This window comes from Lithobates pipiens, unplaced genomic scaffold (assembly GCF_037356315.1).
Source record: "Lithobates pipiens isolate NorthernLeopardFrog02 unplaced genomic scaffold, aLitPip1_a1.2 Scaffold_22, whole genome shotgun sequence".
NCBI classification, from domain to species: domain Eukaryota; kingdom Metazoa; phylum Chordata; class Amphibia; order Anura; family Ranidae; genus Lithobates; species Lithobates pipiens.
This window is the reverse complement of record NW_027507784.1, coordinates 204,516,215-204,540,510: the sequence shown is the minus strand read 5'-3', so window position 1 is coordinate 204,540,510 and position 24,296 is coordinate 204,516,215.

The following is a 24,296-nucleotide window of genomic DNA, read 5'->3' as shown; positions in this document are numbered from 1 at the left end:
AACGTGAATCCAAAATAGCGAGATATCTTTAAAATTGGTTTTATGATTTGTGAGGTAAAGTGTAGCTCGCCATGGTAAGCTTGTATCGTGTGAGGGTGTCATTTGAAGTAAGTGAGCTATTTGGAGGTATCTGAAATGGTCACGATCATCCAAGCTGTACTCTATTTGATGTGCTCTAAATGTTTTGGGAGACAGTCCCACCATCAAATCAGATACTGTTTTGATGCCCTTGTTCCACCAGTGTGCTATGTGTAGGTCTGGGATAAGTAGAGGTAGACCTGAACTGATATAGGTTTCAGAATCTGATTTGGGGACTTTAGGGATAAGAACATTTTCCAAGTTTGCAGCGTGGCTTTCATAGTGGGTGAGAAATGTGGATGTACTTGTGGGAGGAGTCTGCAGGTTAGGAGTAAATCTGCCAAATTCCCTCCAGAGGTCTGCGACTTCTCCAGCTCCAACCACTGTGGGCCTTGAAGCTGAGAGAACCAAGCCCTGATTTGGGCTAGGATTGAGGCCGAGTAATAGTCTTTCAATACAACATGTTCTATGCCTCCCGCATTCCTAGACTTTATCAGCTTTTTAAAAGTGCACCTTGCTCTTCTACCCTGCCAAAGATATTTATTTAAAATAGACTGAGCTTTAACAAAAAAAGAGTTGCAAATTGGGATCGGTAGTGACCTGTAAAGATAAAGCAGCTGAGGCAGTACCATCATTTTAAACGCCGCTAAATGACCTGTCCATGACATTTCCACTCTGGATAGCTCCTGTAATTTATTATGCATCAGACCTAGAGAGTAGATAGCTGCAACTAAGTCATTGTTTTGTGCTGGGAGGGTTATCCCCAGGTATTTCAACCCATCTTGTTTCCAGATGTAGGGATACTTTGCACTAAATTTCGCTTGTATGGATGAATCAATAACAAGGCCCACTGAGTCGTATTTTCCCGAAGCCAGGGAAGTCTCCACATCAGTCAGGATCATTATAATGTCATCTGCAAATAAGCTAATCGTGTGAGTATATTTGGGCATAGGGAATCCTGTAATTTCAGGGTGCGAGCGGATATAAATGGCCAAGGGTTCCATCAAAAGATTGAAGATCGGGGAGATAACGGACACCTCTTTCTAGTACCATTCATAATGACGAAGGGTTTGGATAGTACCCCAGAGGTGGAAACCTGGGCAGAAGGCTTAGACTAAAGGGCTAGTATTGCTTGTAATATATTGCCTGAGAATCTGAATCTCTTCAGAACCTGGGTAAGGTATTGCCAATGAATGCGGTTGATTTATAAAAAAATTTAATACAAATAAAAAAAACACTCCCAAGTGTGCACTCACATTAAAAATACAAATAGTAGCATTCAATATGGTTACTATACCACATGATTCCAAGATGGCCACCACTGACCCAACTTCCTGTTTGTTTTCTATGTGTGTTCCACATAGGTATAAAGATCAAAAACTAGATGGAAGGGATTTGTAAGGCTGCCTTGGAAGAATATTGTAAATGTAAGCTACTGTGGACCTACTTCATAAGTTTAGAGGGTTATGGAGGTCTGGAGAGTGCACAATTTGAGTTAAGTTAAGAGTGGACCTTGTTAAGAGGGGAAGTGAACCTTTCCAAAATAGAGATGGGACTTTCAGTGCTGTTGAAAGATGAGGAGAGAAATAAAAGGGAAAAGTCAACAGCTTACCACTGCATGGTTCTATAAGGCTCTTCCAAATGGTGAGACAATTCTTAGAACCTGGATGGAGTACTCTCCATCAAAAGAAGGTTTGTTTTGTTTTTGCTGCAGATTTTTTGCGCTTGATGAAAAACTAACCGTAACATCCAGTTTTGTTACCGGGTTTCAGTTGTGGTAGAAGCTGAATCCAAAGGTGTCTGATCATGAAGCTTCTGAGCAGCATCTTACATGCTTGGAGATATGAAAGACCTTTAGAACAGGACTGAGGCTACAAAAATGCATTGATCATGTCCACTAAACAACAGTAGACAAAGACAAAGAGAAAAAGAAATGGAGGGATATTTTGCATCGTCTCTTGGATGTAGCCTTGATTTTGGCTCACCAGAATCTTCCTTTTCGTGGTCATAAAGAGACCATGTCATCAGTATATAAAGGAAACTTCCTGCAATTGGTAGAATTGCTTTCAAATTATGATCCAGTTTTAAAGGAACTTTTCATAAGGCTGAAACATTCTATTGAATCTGGGAAGAGTGACCTCTTATTTCTCTCCAAAAATTCTAAATGAATGTATTTGTCTTCTGGGGTATCATGTGAAAGAGAAAATAGTGGCTGATATCAAGAAGGCAAAGTACTTTGGGATTCTTTTTGACAGTACCCCTGATGTGTCACACATTGATCAGATGTGTGAAGTGATCAGATATGTCCATATTGAAGGTGACAAGGTTGAAGTAAAATAATCATTCTTGGGCTTCTTTCCTATTGCTGGAAAGACTGCTGCTGAGCTCACAGAAAATATCCTGCAACATCTGGAGGAAGCTGGACTGGACATAAGCCTTTGCTGTGGTCAAGGATATGATAATGCTGCAATTATGCCAGGGATTCATGGTGGTATTCAGGCAAAGATAAAATAGATAAATCCCAAGGCTTTATAATCTCACGTGCAAAGTAATTCTCTGAACTTTTGGGGGGTGCACTCTTTTGGAAGTGTTGCTTCCTGTGTTACTTTTTTTGTAACATTGGAGAAAGTGTATTTGTTCTTTTCAGTTTCTACACATCGTTGGGAATTGCTGATGGAGAATGTAGCTGTGACAGTGAAAAGACTTTCCCAAAAGATGGAGCGCTCATTATGATGCTGTGAAGTCAGTGAGGGCAAATTTTGAAAAACTTACTTCAGCCCTTGAAAAGCTGTGTGATCCCAAAGAAAATGTGGACACAAGAGGATCTGCTCAGATGTTGCTGCCTGCTGTATGCGATTTTACCTTTTTGTGTTATCTTTCTTTCTGGTGTGACATTCTGGAAGAAGTTAATATCACACAGAAGTATTTGCAAACAGTGGGACTCACTCTTCAAAAGTGCATTGTGAAGCTACAAGCGCTAAAAGCATTTCTTGCAGGTCAACTAAATGAAATTGTGAAAAAGGCCATTCATTATGCAACTACCATGTGTGAGGAAAATGGGCATTTCAATGGAGAGAAGAGAGCGAGTAAAGCTCCGGAAAATAATGCCAGTAGAGAAGGCAAAGGATGCTGGTCTCACATCGCCAGAGGAAATTAAAAGGGCTATGTTTGAGTGCCTTGATCGGTTTCACCAGGAGTTGAAAATTCGTACTAAGGCAATTGAAAAAATCTTTTCAATGTTTGCTGTTATTCAGCCGAACACTCTGGTTATTGCAACAGAAAAAGATCTACAGAATTATACTCCAAAATTGACTGAGGTTTTTGAGGAATTCTCTAATGAAGACATCTATGTGGAGATTGAACGCCTTTGGAGGCATTTGGAAGCTGCCAAGATCAGTATTTTTGTAAATAGTTTTTATTGAAAGGTTTTCACAAGAAATTTACAGTACAATGAGGAAATCGTCATTAGTGTCTCCCCCAAACTGTCCCAACATTACATAGCATAGTACAATCAGACAGTAGGGAGAAGTAGAGAGCAGTTTGATGAACATACTGCAGAACAGAAAGAAACATAACAGTAAACAAAACAACAAAGAACTGGAAATGGTGGGGCGTGGCTTGGCCGGCGAAGAGGATGGCGGCGCATTAACAGAGCTCCAGGAAGAGAGTCAGCAAACAGCCTTATCTGTCCTTCTTACACCGCGAAACATGGGCAAGAAAACCCAGCTAACGCCTCACGCTAGTGCCCGGAGGAATCCGAGCAGCGGAGCGGCCCGGAATATCAACGAGATCTTTAAATCTCAGTCGGTACAGTGGGCGAACGCCCCTGACAAGATGGCGCGACCGCATGGTGAGGAGGAAGATTTCAGCGAGGACTCCCAGTCTGCCTCGGAAGACACAGGTAGGGGTCTCTCTCACTCCTCTAAACCCCTCACTTATGACCACATGTCCGGATTCGCTGCGGACATAAAATCCACATTTTCAGCAGCCATAACAGATCTGAAGACTAACCTGCTTGTACTGACTGAAAAAATCACAGCAGTGGAGGCAGCAGGGAGAAGGAGGGACAGAGACATCCGCACATTGGAGTCGGTGGCAGAGGCTCACTCCTCACATTTCATAGAAATGAACCGCCATTTGGAGGATTTGGACAATAGGGGGAGGAGGAATAACATCAGGGTGAGGGGGATCCCCGAATCTGTGGAACCCGACCAGATCATTCCTGCACTACAAAGACTCTTTAACAGTCTCCTTGACAGGCAGGAAGATGCGGCCATAGAATTTGTGCGCGCCCACAGAGCACTTCGGGCAAGAGGCCCAGATTCTGCACCCCCCAGGGATATTATTTGCTGTCTCCAGAACTTCCCTCTAAAAGAGGACATCATGAGAAGAGCAAGGGGAAATGACCGCATTGTCTTTAACGGAGCAGCCATTATGCTCTTTCAGGACCTGTCTCAAATTACATTGCGCAACCGGAGAGCACTACGCCCGTTACTGGATATACTCAGAGAGCGTGAGATCAGGTATACATGGCGCTTCCCCTTCGCGCTTGTGGTAACACATGGGGGTAAACAGTTGTCTTTGCGTACTCCTAGTGACCTACCAGAGTTTTGCACCGCCCTACGTCTGGAGCCACCAGCCTTACCGGAGTGGTATCAAGAATTTGCCCTACCTGTGAATTCCCAGGAACACCACGGCTCGACCTGCTCGACTCCTGAGAAACAGCTGCCGAAACGCATGAGAAGCAACAAAGGGAGCCACTCCATTATGGATACCCCTAATCCCAGACCTACTCCCTCCAGAATCAGGGGGGGTGACCGGGACTAATTCGCTTGTGCTCCACCGTTCTGTGTGATGTTCTCGGGCCATATTGGGTGCTGATTGTGTGACTGCTAGTTTACAAAGCGGGAAGTCTTGGCCTTTCTGGAGGGAGCAGCGGCGGGGGTTGTCTACTGACCCGCACTGAATGGGGGACGCTACGCTACTCAAGACCTGCTTTTCCTACTAAAGGGCTCAATGTATGGATCGCATTATCGCAATCGGTTTTGGGATGTTGCTTACCCCTGGGCCCCTCTCCATGTGTGCGACCTGTTCCACTTTTGCACATGTGGACTACTACGCTATGGGGCAGGTTGCGATACTGTCAATATGGGTGGTTGGGAGTAGAGACTATGGAGCTTTTTGTTCACTGCTGGATCCATTGCAGACTGTCCCCTGATTCCAAATCCCACCAAAAGCAGGATTAGTTTGGCTACATCCCTCTTGCCGTACCATTAGTGCGAGGTCATACACTGCCTGCAAGGGGATTGAGAATGGCTCACGCCGGGGATTGTTCAACGGCTTGCTAATGGTACCTTGTCTGCGTTGAGCCCCGGTATACTCTGGGGCTATTGCAACTTGGCCAACACTCTTCCCACTTAGCCTAGATACCGGCTGCAGCTTGTCACCATGGACACAGATGGCGGATGGCCTGGGGACAATTACACAGGGGGGTTTGAGCCCTTGTCCTTTAAGATTTGAATCACAGAGCAAAAGAAGACAGACTTTTTACATTCCATTGATTTTTTTTTATTGCTGACTCTCTATCCCATTTCTATATGTTATTTGTTGAATTATTTTCATTTGTTTTTGTTTCTTTTTTACACTGTGATAGTTTTCTCTATTTCTTTTTAATAGGAATTACACGGTGTTACTGTTCACAGCGCGCTTGGGTCAGATCCACAAACAAAGCGAGCCGCTTTGCGGATCACCCCACGACCCCACCAAGCCTTTCCAGACCGGGTAGTTCACCTGATCTTGGGAAAGGCTACTTTGCAACCCGGTAGGCTGTGTTTGGTTTACTGAGGTTATATCTCTAACTACTTACCTCTTGGAAGCAGCTTCTTCTCTCTGTTGCTTCCTGATCTCATTTCCTCTTTTCTGGAGTCTTCTCTTCATTCTCTCTTTTTCTTTACATCTATTTTTTCTTTCTTCATCTTTCCTTATCCTCATCCTCCTTCCTTTACCCACCTTTTCTGTCATAGATACCTGATAAGCTTGCATATTGGTCTGAATTGAATCGGAGGTTGGTTGTTCTGCGGAACCTATTCTAATCACTTACTGCTTATCATATTTTGTTTCTCTTCTCTTTTCGAGGTACTCCTACCATGGTGTACAAAGATCTGGGTGCTGCACCCTTCGTGCTATCGCATAATGTACAGGGGCTGAACATTCCGGAAAAGAGATCCACGGTCCTCAGGGAGCTACAGAAAGGTAGGCCGCAATGTGTTTTCCTTCAGGAGACGCATTTTGTTACTCGCCAGACGCATAGACTGACCAACAGATACTTTACGAAAACATTTCACGCGATAAACGACATGTCCAAAACGAAGGGAGTTTCCATACTCCTGGGCAAGGACACACCGTTCAAGGTCTCTGAGACCCTTTCAGACCCAGGAGGTCGCTATCTGTTCTTTAAGGGTTCCTACAGGGGTAGACCTCTAACTTTGGCCAATACCTACTTCCCCAACAGGAACCACTTGCAATTTTGTAAACGTCTTATTAGAGAGTTGCAGGGTTTTGCAGTGGGGTGTATCATATTGGGCGGGGACTTTAACGTACCTCTAGATCCGCTGACAGATACGTCCACGGGGAAATCTTGTGTCACATTTCAGATATTGAGGCAGATCAAAAAGCTACTGCAAAACAATGCAACTGATAGACTCTTGGCGTCTACTGAACCCTGAGGGCAGAGATTTTACACATTTCTCTACACCACACAACAAATATTCACGTATCGATTATCTGTTTGTGACACAAAGGGATTTACAGGCGACCAGTGCGGCCAGGATAGGCACACATGCGATCTCAGATCATGCACCGATCGCAGTGACAATGGACTTTAGCCTGCTCAAACGACAATCGGCCTCTTGGAGACTTAATTCCTCCCTGCTGACGGATCCAACCACCCTGCCCCTAATTGAAGAAGCACTAAAAACATACCTCTTACTCAATGACTTACCAGACACAGATCCTTTGGTGCTTTGGGAAGCACAGAAATGCACCATCAGAGGAGTGCTCATTAGTCTAGGAGCGAAACGTAAACGGGATCAGGAAAGGGTAGTGAGAGAACTCATGGACAAAATTAACAGACTTGAGACCCTACACAAACGCACGTTGTGCGCACAGACGGCCACTGACTTACTTGAAACCAGAAAACAATTACATGACCTTCTTCACAATAAAACCAAACGCCTATTATTTTTTAAGAAAAAGATATATTATGAGGGGGCAACAAAACTGGTAGACTGCTGGCGAGGGGCCCTTCGGGAACATCACTCCAGTCAGGTTATCAGTGGAATCAGGGCATCGGATGGCTCCCTCGAGGTTGACAACGACTCCATCGCGGCCCACTTCCATAAGTACTATACGGAATTATACAACCTACCTCTTCAACACAAACCTCCTGACTTGACTGGAGATAGGCGTCAAATCATTGTAGACTTCCTAGAAAAAAGCGGACTTCCAACTCTTGAGGAAAATGACTGGGGTGCCCTTGATGAACAGATTTCTGACGATGAAGTGAAGCGGGCTATTAACGAACTGAAACCGGGGAAGAGCCCTGGGCCGGATGGCTATATGGCCATCTATTACAAAACATTTCGTAACATTATAGCGGTCCCACTCAAGAAAGCCTTGAACTCTCTGTCTACGCCTAGACAAGTTACCCCAGACTTCCTCTCGGCACATATAACAGTGTTGCCTAAACCCAACAAAGATCCTTCTATTTGCTCAAACTATAGACCTATATCACTGCTGAACCTGGATTTAAAAATTTTAACAAAAATTTTGGCCAATAGATTGGGTCCATTGCTACCGGGACTGATAGGGCCGGAACAAGTGGGGTTCATGCAAGGAAGAGAGGCCAAAGACAATATCATTAAAACACTCCTGCTAGCCCAGGTTGCTAGAGCAAGGAAGATCGGAGGCCTTCTCCTGTCTACGGACGCGGAGAAGGCCTTCGATCGGGTGGCATGGGACTATATGCTGGCCACGTGCAGTTGGGTGGGGATGAAACCGAGAATGTTGTCTTGGATCTCGGCAGTCTACCAGAGTCCATCAGCCAGAGTTAAGATTAATGGCTCCCTCTCCGACCCGGTGAAGATCGCAAATGGGACCAGGCAGGGCTGCCCTCTGTCCCCACTTTTGTTTATTCTATCTCTAGAGCCGTTTATAAGAATGGTTAAAGGAGAGGAGTCGATTAGGGGATTCAGGGTACGAGACAGAGAGTTCAAGGTGGCAGCATACACCGATGACCTGATGTTCTACCTAGTTGACCCACACACGACGTTTCCTAACCTGCTCAACGCTTTTAAGATATTTGGGTACATATCCAATTTAAAAATCAACTATGCTAAATCGGAAGCATTGAATATAGGTCTCACCGCCGAAGAGTTTGACAGGATCAAGGGGAGTTGCCCGTTTCGCTGGGAGGAAAAAGCGTTAAAATACCTGGGTGTGTGGGTAGCCCCGAACGTAGCTACAATTTATGATCTCAACTTTCCCCCCTTGCTAAGACAGATAGAAGAAGACCTGCGCAAATGGGGGGCGGGGTGGTTCTCCTGGTTTGGACGCGCAGCGATCCTGAAGATGTCCATCTTACCTAGACTAATATATTTATTTCGGGCACTACCAGTTAGGATCCCGAGAAGCTTTTTCAATAAATTAAATTCGCTGGCGTTGAATTTTTTGTGGAACAAAAAGAGGGCTAGGACCAAATTCACGCTGTTGACGACACCCAAAGATAAGGGAGGGATGGGCTTGCCAAATTTCAAGAACTACCAGATAGCGGCACACCTGACCAGAATAGTTGACTGGCATTGCCACAGAGACGACAAGGACTGGGTTCGTTTAGAAGAAAGGATGCTCGGACGCAGGTTGCACTTTTCTCTTTGGATCCCCTTGACCAAACTGAGGGAGGGGTTCAGCTTAAACCCCCTTACTGAGACTACACTCTCATTACTTCATATAACTATGAAACACTCAGCAGTGACGACCCGAATAGCCCACTGACTCCGTTAAGAGATAACCCTGACTTCCTGCCGGGAATGGGTAATGCTATCTTCACCGATCAGAAGTCGGACTCCCCAAGAGTGGCAAAAAATTGCTTCACTGGGGGCAGACTGAAAGACCTATCTGTTCTTAAGAGAGACTGGGGAATACCCGACCTCCCTCTTTGGACATATTTCCAACTCAGGAGCTATGTTACCTCCTCACGACACAAGGGGGAAATTACAAGACCAATGACAGACTTTGAGGAGGTATGTGCGTCTGGCGAGAAACAGGCTAAAACCACCTCGATGGCCTATTCATGGCTACAAAACCTTTCCAGGCTCCCTGGGGATGACTCTAAGAGTAAGTGGTCTCGAGAGCTCGGTAGACAGATTACGGACTCACAATGGGGGAGCGCTTGTGCACTGGCGCACCGAAGCTCGGTTAACACCAACACGCAAGAGTTGGGTTACAAACTACTGATCAGGTGGTATCATACACCAGACAGGCTTCATAGGTGGTTTCCTCAAGTGCCAGAACAATGCTGGAGGTGCCTTAGCGAGGTAGGGACACTAACACACATCTGGTGGAGTTGCCCAAAACTAACACCATTTTGGGACGCAGTGAGGTCCATAATTAAACAAATCACGGGCACCTCCACCACGTTAGATGCAGCTTGTTGCCTCCTACACATTACTGATACCCCACAGAAGAGATATAAAAATTCTCTTCTCAAGCATCTTTTAAATGCAGCAAAAGCATTGGTGCCGCTGCACTGGTGTTCTCCCAGAGTCCCCACAGTATCAGAATGGCTGAAAAGAGTGACAGATCTGTATATAATGGAAGAAACAGTAGCACAGGCTCATGAGAATGTGGATCTATTTCATGCTATCTGGACTCCCTGGATTGTGTTCAGATACTCCAGGCAGTACACTGAGCTGCTTCAGGTTCACTAAGTTGTCCTTTGTTCTCTTCATTTTTGCTCAGCAGATTACCCTGCATCCTTTTCATTCCCTATCATTCTTTCTTACTTTTCCTTCTGTCCTTCTATCTTCTTCTCATACTATTCCCCTTCTACCTCTATTACCTTTTCTGATTATAGAAGTGGTCAGACCTACTCTGGCTACATAGTTCATTATACCACATGGTGCAAATAGACCGGATCTTTCTAAAGTTAAGCTTTGATGATGGCATATGGTTTTGGTTTGCTCAACATGCTCTAACTGTCAATGTAATAAAACTGAAGCGAACTGAGTGCGTATAGACAGAGAGATCTGTGGTAAAGACAGTATCCCGTTATGTATCATATGTATCTCTTAGTAGAAATGTTATATACCGTGCTGTTGTACTCTTGTCTTGTGGTTTGTAAGACACATGTTTCTATTTCACAATAAAGGCTTTTGATGTGAAAAAAAAAAAAAAAAAGAACTGGAAATGGTTGGTCTGTCACATGTCCGAAAGGAAAAGCCTATATGAGTAAGAATGTGGGCTGCAGTAAAGATTGTTACATTATATCAAGAAGGACTAAACTCTAGGGTGAGAGATTACAACAGGTGAGTACTCTTATACCATGTGTTCCAAATTTGCCAATTGTTATCAAACTGAATTTTTTTCCCCATCTTGAGGGCCAGGACTAGCTCATAGGAGTAATGTAGGGAGGTGGTCGACCATACCTCAGAAGCACTGGGGGTTTGGTCATTCTTCCAGAATCTAGCTATCAGTGACCTAGCCACCAGGAGAATGTGGGAAATAACAATTCTAAAGTTAGGCGGGTATCTTTCAATACCTAAGTTGAGAATTGCCAGGCCTGGTTCAGGGGCAGATAGGAAACCTGTAATATCAGAAATAGCTCTAAAAATAGTATTCCAAAAGCTTCGAAGATGTTTGCAGGACCAGAACATATGAAGTAAATTACCAACCTCTCCGCAGTTCCTCCAGCACAGTGGGGAGGACTCAGCCAGGCCAAATTTAGAAATCCTAAAGGGAGTGAGGTACCATCGTAGGGCAATCTTCTGGGCTAGTTCCCAGTGCCCAACACACCTGGAGGCCTTGTAGTTAGCCTTGAATGCCTGACACCATTGCGCCTCAGAAAAGGCGCAGCCTAAGTCCTCCTCCCAGCGCAAGAAGGGACGAGATTTGCTAAAAACAAGTTTTTGCTGTAGGAAGTTGTAGAATAGGGAAATTCCTTTAGGTAGGGGGGGTTAGCATTAAGAAAGTGCCAAAGAGGTTCAGCCACTGAAACACTGGTGACTCCACCACCTCGGAGCAAATGGGCTATTTGATAATGTTTGTATATGTCGGTAGGTTTTAATTGGAATTGTGTCCTCAGGGATTGGTACGGGATCATAGAAGGTCCCTGAAAAAGATCTTGCAACGACTGCAACCCCTTCTTGACCCATTCTTTGACGGAAAGATCGGGAATTAAGAATTCTAAGGACAGTAGGGGAATGGGCAGAGGGACCAATTTATAGGACGGAGGTGTGGGCCTAAGAAGATCTTGCCAGGCTTGCAGGGAAGCCAGAACTGTAAGAGGGAGGGACTGGAGAGGCCAGGGTTTAATTGAATCAGTGAGAAGAAGAAGTTTTAGGTCTTGGGTGGGGGTGAGGGCTCGTTCAAGGCAACACAATTTCGGTTCTGTGGCCGAGTTAAACCAATGGGAGATCTGTGCCAGCCTGGATGCAAGGTAGTAGTCTCTTAGATCCACCAGGCCCATACCCCCAGCCAACCTGTGCTTCAATAAGAGTGATTTAGAACATCTAGGTTTTTTAGAACTCCAGATGAATTTATTCATCAAGAGAGTGAGACCGAGGAGATGCTTCCTAGAGGGAGAGACAGGTAATGCTCTAAATGTGTACAAAATTTGGGGGAGTAATAGCATCTTAAAGGAGGCTAGTCGTCCTGACCATGAGAGTTCATACTTAGCTAGCCTGTTGGCCTCTACCGTGAGTTTGTCAATAAGAGGGGGGAAGTTTGCCTCCGCTAGTTGGCAAGCTGATTTGCTTAAGTGTATGCCCAGGTACGGGATGGTGGAGTCACTCCATTTGTATGGAAACGTGGACATCAGCCGTGCCCGAAGAGGAGGACTAAGGCCGGTATCTAGTATTACTGACTTGGAAAAATTCACTTTATAGTAGGAGATCAGGCTAAACTCTTGGAGTATCCGATGGGCCTGCGGCAGGGAGGAGGTTGGGGAAGTCAGAAAAAGAATGATATCATCCGCAAAGAGGTTGATTTTATGAGGGCCTTCCTGCATGGGGACACCTGTAATTAGGGGGTGGGAGCGAATTCTTTCTGCGAGTGGTTCAATAAGGAGGTTAAAAATTGTAGGGGATAGCGGGCACCCCTGCCTAGTGCCATTAGAAATGGAGAAGGGAGATGATAGCATATTAGAGGTGAAGACCTGTGCTGAGGGGGCCGAGTATAGGGCAAGAATGGCTGATAGGAACGGTCCACCAAAGCCAAACTTCCGAAGGACCCTGTCCATGTATCCCCAATGGATCCGGTCGAACGCCTTCTCTGCGTCCAAGGAGAGGAGCAGAGAAGGCGTTCGACGGGCCTCTGCAAATTGGAGAACTCCTATAACATGTCTAGTAGCGTCTGAGGCTTGCCTACCGGGTGTGAACCCTGACTGATCCGGATGGATCAACTGGGGGATTAAGGGGAGGAGTCTTTGGGCAAGAATTTTAGCGTAAATTTTGACGTCAGTGTTTAAAAGGGATATGGGCCTAAAATTAGAGGGGGTGTTAGGTTCTTTACCTGGTTTGGGAATCGTAACCACGTAGGCTCTAAGCATCTCCGGGGGGAAGGAGGCAGAGGAGAATGCTTCCTCATAGATCTCCGAGAGCGCCGGGGACAGAAGGTCCACAAATGTACGAAAGTAATCATTAGTCAGGCCATCTGGCCCCGGAGATTTGCCCATAGGTAAGGATTTAATGCATTTTATAATTTCCGCAGGTGAAATCGGTAGATTTAGAGATGCCAATTGGTCTTCCGTAAGGGAGGGTAGGTTGATAGTGGAGAGGAAAGATTGTATACTTTCTGTTGTGGATTGAGGCGTCTCGGGATCAAGCTTCAAGTTGTACAGAGAGGAATAATAAGCAGCGAAGGCGTCCGCAATTTCCTGCGGGTTAATCCTTTTCTGTTTATCCAAGGGGTGGTAGACATAGGGGATCTTAGCTTTAATCCTAGCAGCCCTCGCTCTATTGGCAAGGTATTTTCCAGCACGGTTACTGGAAGAGTAGTGTGACAGCTTTAATGAATATACATATTTGTCGTACCTGGCCAGCAATAGGCGGCGAAGTTCAACACGGAGCTGAGTAAGCTTATGAGCCGCGTTGAAGTCCGGCGTCAACTTGTTGGAGGATTCCAAAGACTGAATATCCGCCAGGATGTCATTCAGTTTTTGGGTTCTAGCCTTTTTATCCCTGGAGGAGATTTGGAGCATTATGCCCCGCATAAAGGCCTTTTGGGCACACCAGAGGGTAGTGGGACTCTGTACAGAGTGAGCATTCAATTTAAAAAATTCTGCCAGATTTTTAGAAATAGTGGCAACATGCGAGGAATTTTGAAAGAGTTGAGAATTCGCCCTCCAAACGTAGGCAGAGCGCGGAGTGTGTTCCTCCACCACCTCTATGGAAACAGGAGCATGGTCCGACCAGGAAATGTCGTGGATGGTGGAGGAAGACACCGCCTGTAGCAGCAACCTGTCTACTAGGATCAAATCGATCCTAGAGTGCGTGTTGTGTCTCGCAGAATGAAACGTGAAATCTTTTTCACTTGCATGTTGACATCTCCAGGCATCAAATACGTCCTCAGCAGCAAGTAATGGTTGGAGCTTCGGCAAAGGCCGACTCGCCCTGGATGTGGTGTCCAGTGCGTAGTCGACCGTTACGTTGAAGTCTCCACAGACCACTAGAGATCCCTTACGGCACTTATTAACTTTACGAAAAAGTCTGTTCAGAAATCTCAGCTGATGTACATTGGGGGCATACAGATTAACTATGGTGTAAGGCCTATTATTTAGTACAGCTAGTAATATCAAATACCTCCCATCAGGGTCCGTAAGAACTTCAGTAAGGGAGAAAGCTACAGAGTCCCTTATAGCAATAGCTACCCCTCTTTTCTTCTCGGAGGCAGAGGCCAGGAAAATGTGCGGATAGTTCCTGTGCTGGAAGTATGGCGTGGCCTTGTTGAGAAAGTGAGTCTCCTGGACACAAAGAACATCTGCCTCCAGTTTTTGTGCCTCCTTCCACAGGGAATTCCGCTTAACTGGATGGTTGAGGCCGTGAACATTGAAAGAGACTAATTTAAGCGGCATTGAAGGCAGCAAACAGGTGCAAATGTGGGAAAAGGCAACCATATACAGAATGGAACCACAGGGTTCCCGGTAGGACAGGCTTCCAAGGGCAGGCAGGATAGGACATTTGTGGGTCAGAGCCAGGCGGTACAAAAACGTTCGGGCAATGACAGACCAAGGTAAAACTGCAGCAGTGGAGTAAGTAAAAACAGTAGAACATGAAACAAAAAAACAAAACAGAGGTCAATAAAAAAGGGGATCTCTGGTGAGATCCGAAGGCACTATAGATGCCCATTTACTTGGGGGGTAAAAAAGAAAAAGAGCGCTGGATGTCCTCCAGCGACCGGGAAAGCAAAATCGAGTAGTAAGTTGCAGCAAAGTTATCACGGGATTCTTGTTTTGGTTTTCCTCCGGCGTCTTCGTTGGACCACCTGCCAGTCTCCCTGATTCTCCAGCCGGGCAGGAGGAGATGAGGCCGACGGCACCACCGGCTCCTCAGGGATGATGTCGAGGGAACGTAGCAAATCTAGCCCTTCCTGTAGTGTGGAGACCACCGAGGATTTACCTTCATGGGTAACAAGAAGCTTCAGAGGATATCCCCAGCGGTATGGAACTCCATGGTTCCGCAATGCTTTAGTGACAGGAAGAAGAGCTTTGCGTCTCTGTAAGGTAAACTGGGAGAGGTCAGCGAACAGCTGCAGGTGGGAGAATCTTTCTGGGAGCTGGGTCTCCCTTCTGAACGCCGAAAGAAGTTGCTCCTTGGCATGGAAGAAGTGAATCCGCATGAGAACATCCCGCGGAATATTGTCAGGCAAGTGAGAGGGCTTAGGCAGTCTGTGAATACGGTCAATAGTCACATCCTGATCCGTCAGATCGGGCAGCAGGGTTCTCATGAGGTCCTGAATGTACTGGGCTAACTGGGTAGGGAGGACGATCTCAGGGATCCCTCTAACTTTTACGTTATTGCGCCTGGATCTGTCTTCTAGGTCGGCCATCTTGGATTTGAGCCACGCAATGTCCTCAGACTGATTGTTGTGTGCATCCACCAGAGTGTTATGAGCAACCGCAAAGTCCCCCATTTTCTGCTCCACATGATCTAGCCTGCCGCCCAGTACTCCCACTTCAGCTTTAAAATTACTGACACATTGCATAAAGTCCTTATGAAGTGAGGTACGCAGAGAAACTAACATGTCTCTCAAGGTAGATTCAGAAACAGGCTGGTTGGTGGCAGGGAACCCAGCTATGTAGCCGTGCAGTTCTCTAGTGTCAGCAGAGGAGTTTTGTTCAGCGCTCACCTGCAATGCTTCCCCTGAGAGTCTTGGCCTGGACTTCGCTGGGCTGCTGCTGATCGGCGTGGACGTCCCTGGCGACCTCCTTCCCTGTCTGTCTAAGGGTGCCGGGCTCCCCGAGGAGGCCGAGGAAGGACCCGGGGAGGAGCGCGTGCTGCCGCCGGCGCCATCTTGGCCGGATTCGCGGGCCGCGAGCGGGAAGAAATCCGGCAGTTTTTTGGGCTGCCCAGACCCTCTCTGCTTTGGCGACATCTCCGGAGGGCGAGGAGGCTTTCCGGAGTAAGGTAGTGTGTTTTCGCCGGCTCAGGGAGTCCACAGTGAGGATAAAATCCCGTCGCTGGAGCGGAGCTCTTCTCCTACGCTGCCATCCACCAGCGCGCGGTAGCCATGCCCCCCCCAAGATCAATATTGAAGAGGCAAAGAAATGGACGGTTTTGCAGTTCCTGCAGTTCATTTTTAAATGGGATTTTTGTGAATCTTTTCCTAAATTGTCACTGTGTTTTAGATTTTTGACTCTCTGTGTGAGCATTGCTTCATGTGAAAGAAGTTTTTCAAAATTAACCTCCCTGGCGGTACGATTATTTCGGATTTTAGGTGCTAAAAGCGGTACCATTATTTTGCATGAAAATTTGGCGTTTTATATTGTAGTCCTGCAATTCTTAGGAATAACTCACTTAAATCTGTCCAAACCAGAGTCTAGCAGACATCCCGGGTATGATAAAGTTTGAAAAATGAAATCATAAATTATAATATAATAAATAATTATAAATAATTGTACCAAATAATAATATAACAATAATAAAAATTATTCAATAATGTAATCAAATCAAAAACACTGAAATTTGCTCAGTTGCAGAATTGTCACTGTCATTACTTTTCAGTATTTGATGACGGATCTCCCCACAAATCACTATCGCTCAATTCTGCAAGTGATTCTAATTTATTATCGCTGTTTTCTAGCTGGTCTAAAATCATTTTTGATGTAAAGTGACAGTTTTGGTTGCTATGGGCAATCTCCAGTTTCCAGGCATAAAGAACAGTTTTTATTATATAAAACTGCATGCAGGACAGTGGGCAGACCACTAGGGACAACGGGGATGTGAAATATTTACATACAGCAATGTAATCTGTAAGATTACATTATACTGTATGTTTACTGTTTGTTTCACTTTTTGAATTTGGCGCCGATCTCCGTCCCCGTGCGTCGCAACGCTCGCAGGGCACGGAGATCGGTGATGTAATGCATCGAGCGAGACACGGCTCGCTCGTACAGCGGGGAGACAACGCTGGATCCGAGGGAGAAGGTAAGTAATCCTCCTCCTGGATCCAGCGATGCAGTCCCGAGTCTGACTCGGGGATACCGCTCTTGGTATAAAAAATCCACCCCGAGTCAGACTCGGGAATACCGTCAGGGGGGTTAAAATTAATAAAAAACTACTTCTGCTCTACCATGAGTGAGACAAGATTGACAAATCTGGCCATACTTTCAATTGAATATGAATATGCAAAGATTAACTTTGATTCAGTCATTGATCAATTTGCAGAACTGAAGGCTCGAAGGCAATGATGTGAATGATTCCTTTCAATACAGACTGAGCAGTCACTTGGGAGTTTGGATCTGTTTTTTGTTTTAAAAAAGCAGTATTATCTGTTCAGTAAATGTTATAAATAATTGAAATAAGTTTAAGTAAGTTAATAACTTATCTTCCAATGTTTTTTTTTTTACGTTGATGGAAAGTTTACAAATTTGTGCAATAAATATTCTTGAAAAAATGAAAAAAAAAGTGGGTGTTTTTTCATTTAAAAGTTGGGGAGGGGGGTGCCAAACGCTCTAGGTAAGTCCCCGACGGGAAGCAACAATCTTAGCATACCTTTAAGTTGATGTTGAGAAGTGAAATGGACCTAAAATTTGGGGGTGAATCAGGTTCCTTCCCCAGCTTCAGCAATGGCACAATTATAGTATTCAGCATTTCATGGGGGAAGGAGGCCGAGGCAGCAGCAGCGTTAAAGATTTGTTCCAAATATGGAGTCAATATCTGTGTGAATGTTTTATAATAGTCTCCAGAAAATCCATCTGGACCTGGGGATTTGTTAATGGGGAGAGACTCAATAGCCCTTTGTATCTCAATAGTACTAATTGGTTGGTTTAGGGACAGCAGTTGCTCTGGAGAGATGTTGGCTATATGTAATTTTTCTCGAAAAAAGTTTAATTGCGTTAGTGTTTGGTTGGGTGGTGTTCGGATAATTTTTTTAATCATATAGGGAGCGGTAATAATGGCTTAAAGCGTCAACTATTTTCTTGGGGATAATATAGTTTGTTTTTGGTGGTGGGGTGAATAATATACGGGATCTTAGTTTTTTTGTCTCAGACCTTTAATTCGCCTTGATAGATTGTTACCAGCTTTATTTCCCTTGGCATAATATGACATTTTAAGCTTTTGGGATGCTTTCTCAAAGTTCTCCATTAAAAGGAGCAATAAGTCATAACTGATTTGTGTAGAAATTGTGGGGTTTTTGTTTGTTGCTGGTTTCTAACAGGTATATTTTATCTGTTAGGTCTTTTACTTTTTTGCACTGCTGCCTCTTAGCCCTCGCCCCTAATTGTATAAGGATTCTGCATATGAATGCTTTGTGCGCATTCCATAGTACAAACTGGTCCTGCACAGGGGATTCAATATGTTTAAAAAATTCTTTCAACTGTGTTTCAACAACTAATCTAGAGTCCGACCGTTGTAAAAGAGAGGAATTCAGTCCCCACAGAGGAGACACACCGCTGACCACCGTATCCCCCAGAGTCAACGTAACAGATGCGTGGTCTGACCACGTAGTATTGATGTCTACAGAGGTCAGAGTGATTAGGGTGATTTGGTCCACCAAGAACAAGTCAATACGTGAGTACACCCTGTGTGGCGCTGAGAAAAAAAATGTAAAGTCCCTCTCTCCTGCATGCAGGCACCTCCATGTGTCAAACAGGTCCGTGTCAGGGGTTGCATTAAAGTCTCCGCACATGACCAATCTCCCCTTTTGATGTGCCCTTACCTTTTTCATCAACATATTAAAAAACAGATCTGGTGCTGGTTAGGTGGATAGACGTTTACGATGGTATATGTGGTTGAGTCAATAGCGCACACCAAAATAATATAATGGCCTTTGGTGTCCATAACTAACTCATGGCGAGTGAAAGACACAGATTCCTTTACTGCTCTGAGAACCCCTTTGGTCTTGTTATGGGCGTTGGCCATTAATATGTATGTGTATACATCTGTATACGTATGTATGTATGTGCAGCTTTACACTGCTCAAGATAGGGGAATAAAGTTTAAACCTATGGGCTCTCCCGGCTATCAACCAGGGCTCGTGGATGAAGTATTACCCATGCGGGTGTCAGGGCTGGCTTAGCCCTTCCTTTTCTAGGCTGGCCACTCAGCTGTCGGCTAATTTCCAGCTCTCTTCTCTCTCCACAGTTACCAGCTGTTCCTGATGATGCTCGCCTGACCTGCCTACTTAAAGCCTTCCAGCTCACTTCACCTCTGCCTTCGCTTTGGTCACATCACTAGAAACCATCTCCTGCGGTTTGTTTAAAGACTGGCTTGCTGACATCCCTTCTGGCACATTATCCTGCTTGCTGTTGCTCTATTTGGATCCCTGACTTCTGGCCTGGCTGACTACCCGATCTGGTTCCTGGACTCTGGCTATGCTTGACTATGCCTTTTCTATTTACCTTTTATTTTTATTAATAAACAAGTGTGATTTAATTGTACTTCTGTCTCAGTTTGATTCATGGTTTCTGTCAGCGGATCATATGTGCGACTTAGCATTTTTATTTGTGACAGTTTTCCAGTCAGGATTTGATGATCTTCTTGGTTTGGAAGCAGACAGTTCGTCCGATTGATCCGGCAGAATCTTCCACTCCTCCAAGAGAGAAAGGCCTCTCTCCAGAGAATCTATTATGTAGGTATGATTGCCTTTAATAATAGACAGCTTAGTAGGATACCCCCATCTGTAGGTAATTTTGTGGTTCCTAAGCACCTTGGTGATGGTGTTTAGATTTTTCCTTTTTTGTAGGGTATATTGAGGCAAATCCACATAGAACTGAAATTTCTGATTTTGCGCAGGGATTACCTCACCTTTGCGCATTATCATCATCAACTGTTCCTTTGCATGATATAAATGCAGACACAAAATCACATCTCTGGGGACTTGGCCTGATAGAAAGGCTGGCTTAGGCAGACGGTTTATTCTGTCAATGGTTAATTCAAGGTCAGAGAGACTAGGGATTAGTGATGGACGAACTTCAGACGGGACGTTTCGCTTGAACGGCAGGCCCCATTGACTTCAATGGGAGGCGAACTTTGCAAACCTACAGGTCAAATTTGCAGCCACAAAATAATTACTAGCTGTGCAAACATAGTCCCACCACATGACCAATGACATAACACATGTATGAGGTGAATCTGGGATCGACAACTACAAGCATTCTTTTTTTATATGTGAAATTGTGACAATTCAGGACTGTGGAGCGCATGAAGGCAATGGAGGAGAGGGAAGGTCAGGGTAGGCAAAGAAGAGGGTGCAGGAGATGATCACCAGCAGCGTGACATACAGCAATGACACCTGCACCGTGATAGAGTGATCTGACACCAGCACCATGATAGAGAGCACTGACATCAGCAGCGTGACATAAAGCACTGACACCAGCACCGTGATATACAGCACTGACACCAGCACCGTGATAGAGAGCACTGACATCAGCAGCGTGACATACAGCAATGACACCTGCACCGTGATAGAGTGATCTGACACCAGCACCGTGATAGAGAGCACTGACATCAGCAGCGTGACATAAAGCACTGACACCAGCACCATGATATACAGCACTGACACCAGCACCGTGATATACAGCACTGACACCTGCACCGTAAGCAGCCCCAGGAGGAAGTCATCAAACCAAAAAGTAGTTGGCGCACAAATGAATGGTCCCTTAAAAAACGCTTATCTATCTCGTAGGATATGCGTTATTCAAATGAATGTCCTGTAGTTGGTCTCCATGTGCAGCTATTAACCCATTATGGACTTGGCAAAAAGAGGGGAACAGCAATTAGACGATTAAAAAACAGCGCATCAAGAAAACTCGTAATATAATGTGAAAAAAACTTTAAAATGTCATTTATTCAAGGTGAAAAATAAACAGAGAAATCTGATCCCTTCAGGATCTAAAAAACATAGGATACTCCAAACATGAAAAAGACAAATGTTTGATGATAAAAGCCCCTCAGATCTCTCAGTTATCACTTTAGAGATAGTAAAAACAAAGATCAATCTGCACTGCTACCAGTTCCTTGTGCCTAAAATCCATCCTTATTCATGAAAATAAAGGAACCCAAAACATGTATAAAAAAGCTGTGTAGAAAGGCAGTGCAAATGAATGGAACTAAGTTCCTAGAGTCACTCACTACATTGATGTTCACATGGACTGAAGCGCCACCATACCACGTCTGTGGAGTGAAGGGAAGATGTTGGTTACAGCTCCTTCTAATCCGTTCGGTTTTGGGGCAGAGATATGATGTCCGCTGAGTACACGCTGTACGCTGGATGGTAAGTGTAAGGCTTGATCACCAGGTGGCATCAGCTAGACATGAAGAAAAGCCTGAAGCACGCCGTACTGCGTGCAACGCCGTGTGTCCAAACGGCTGTGTATCATGTGGGAAGCTTGTTACGTGAGAAGCTGATAGATGGGAATGGTTGCTATGCCGACTCTCCTGCTTACATGTTTCGCGTGCCTGCGCTTTGTCAAAGCCGTTCTATACCAGTCCCTAAGGAATTGCAGACTGTACCTCACTCAACCCTATGTACTGTAGTACCCTATACCTTACCAGTCCTTATAAGGACCTTTGTGGAACTAGTAGGTTGTGAAAGATTAGCAGACTGTACCTCAGTCCCTATTCTGATAAAGGACTGCTGCAGTATAGGGCAGCAGTCAGCGGTAATGCACCTCAACCCTATATATTGTGGACCTATACCAGTCCTTAAGGAATAGCAGACTGTACTTCACTCAACCCTATGTACTGTAATACCCTATACCTTACCAGTCCTTAGAAGGACCTTTGTGGAACTAGTAGGTTGTAAATGATTAGCAGACTGTACCTCAGTCCCTATACTCATAAAGGACTACTGCAGCAGAAGGGCAGCAGTCAGCAGTAGTGCACCTCAACCCTATATATTGTGGACCTATACCAGTCCTTAAGGAATAGCAGACTGTACCTCACTCAACCCTATGTACTGTAGTACCCTATACCTTACCAGTCCTTATAAGGACCTCTGCGGAACTAGTAGGTTGTGAATGATTAGCAGACTGTACCTCAGTCCCTATACTCATAAAGGACTACTGCAGCAGAAGGGCAGCAGTCAGCAGTAGTGCACCTCAACCCTATATATTATGGACCTATACCAGTCCTTAAGGAATAGAAGACTGTACCTCACTCAACCCTATTTACTGTAGTACCCTATACCTTACCAGTCCTTATAAGGACCTTTGTGGAACTAGTAGGTTGTGAATGATTAGCAGACTGTACCTCAGTCCCTATACTGATAAAGGACTACTGCAGCAGAAGGGCAGCAGTCAGCAGTAGTGCACCTCAACCCTATATATTGTGGACCTATACCAGTCCTAAAGAAATAGCAGACTGTACCTCACTCAACCCTATGTACTGTAGTACAGTATACCTTACCAGTCCTTATAAGGACCTCTGTGGAACTAGTAGGTTGTGAATGATTAGCAGGATGCACCTCAGTCCCTATACTCATAAAGGACTATTGCAGCAGAAGGGCAGCAGTCAGCAGTAGTGCACCTCAACCCTATATATTGTGGACCTATACCAGTCCTTAAGGAATAGCAGACTGTACCTCACTCAACCCTATGTACTGTAGTACCCTATACCTTACCAGTCCTTATAAGGACCTTTGTGGAACTAGTAGGTTGTGAATGATTGGCAGACTGTACCTCAGTCCCTATACTCATAAAGGACTACTGCAGCAGAAGGGCAGCAGTCAGCAGTAGTGCACCTCAACCCTATATATTGTGGACCTATACCAGTCCTTAAGGAATAGCAGACTGTACCTCACTCAACCCTATGTACTGTAGTACCCTATACCTTACCAGTCCTTATAAGGACCTTTGTGGAACTAGTAGGTTGTGAAAGATTAGCAGACTGTACCTCAGTCCCTATACTGATAAAGGACTGCTGCAGTATACAGCAGCAGTCAGCGGTAGTGCACCTCAACCCTATATATTGTGGACCTATACCAGTCCTTAAGGAATAGCAGACTGTACCTCACTCAACCCTATGTACTGTAATACCCTATACCTTACCAGTCCTTTAAGGACCTTTGTGGAACTAGTAGATTGTGAATGATTAGCAGACTGTACCTCAGTCCCTATACTGATAAAGGACTACTGCAGCAGAAGGGCAGCAGTCAGCAGTAGTGCACCTCAACCCTATATATTGTGGACCTATACCAGTCCTTAAGGAATAGCAGACTGTACCTCACTCAACCCTATGTACTGTTGTACCCTATACCTTACCAGTCCTTATAAGGACCTCTGTGGAACTAGTAGGTTGTGAATGATTAGCAGACTGTACCTAAGTCCCTATACTCATAAGGGACTACTGCAGCAGAAGAGCAGCAGTCAGCAGTAGTGCACCTCAACCCAATATATTGTGGACCTATACCAGTCCTTAAGGAATAGCAGACTGTACCTCACTCAACCCTATGTACTGTAGTGCCCTATACCTTACCAGTCCTTATAAGGACCTCTGTGGAACTAGTAGGTTGTGAATGATTAGCAGACTGTACCTAAGTCCCTATACTCATAAAGGACTACTGCAGCAGAAGGGCAGCAGTCAGCAGTAGTGCACCTCAACCCTATATATTATGGACCTATACCAGTCCTTAAGGAATAGCAGACTGTACCTCACTCAACCCTATGTACTGTAGTACCCTATACCTTACCAGTCCTTATAAGGACCTTTGTGGAACTAGTAAGTTGTGAATGATTAGCAGACTGTACCTCAGTCCCTATACTGATAAAGGACTACTGCAGCAGAAGGGCAGCAGTCAGCAGTAGTGCACCTCAACCCTATATATTGTGGACCTATACCAGTCCTTAAGGAATATAAAACGGTACCTCACTCAACCCTATGTACTGTAGTACCCTATACCTTACCAGTCCTTATAAGGACCTCTGTGGAACTAGTAGGTTGTGAATGATTAGCAGACTGTACCTAAGTCCCTATACTCATAAAGGACTACTGCAGCAGAAGGGCAGCAGTCAGCAGTAGTGCACCTCAACCCTATATATTGTGGACCTATACCAGTCCTTAAGGAATTGCAGATTGTACCTCACTCAACCCTATGTACTGTAGTACCCTATACCTTACCAGTCCTTATAAGGACCTCTGTGGAACTAGTAGGTTGTGAATGATTAGCCGACTGTACCTCAGTCCCTATACTCATAAAGGACTACTGCAGCAGAAGGGCAGCAGTCAGCAGTAGTGCACCTCAACCCTATATATTATGGACCTATACCACTCCATAAGGAATAG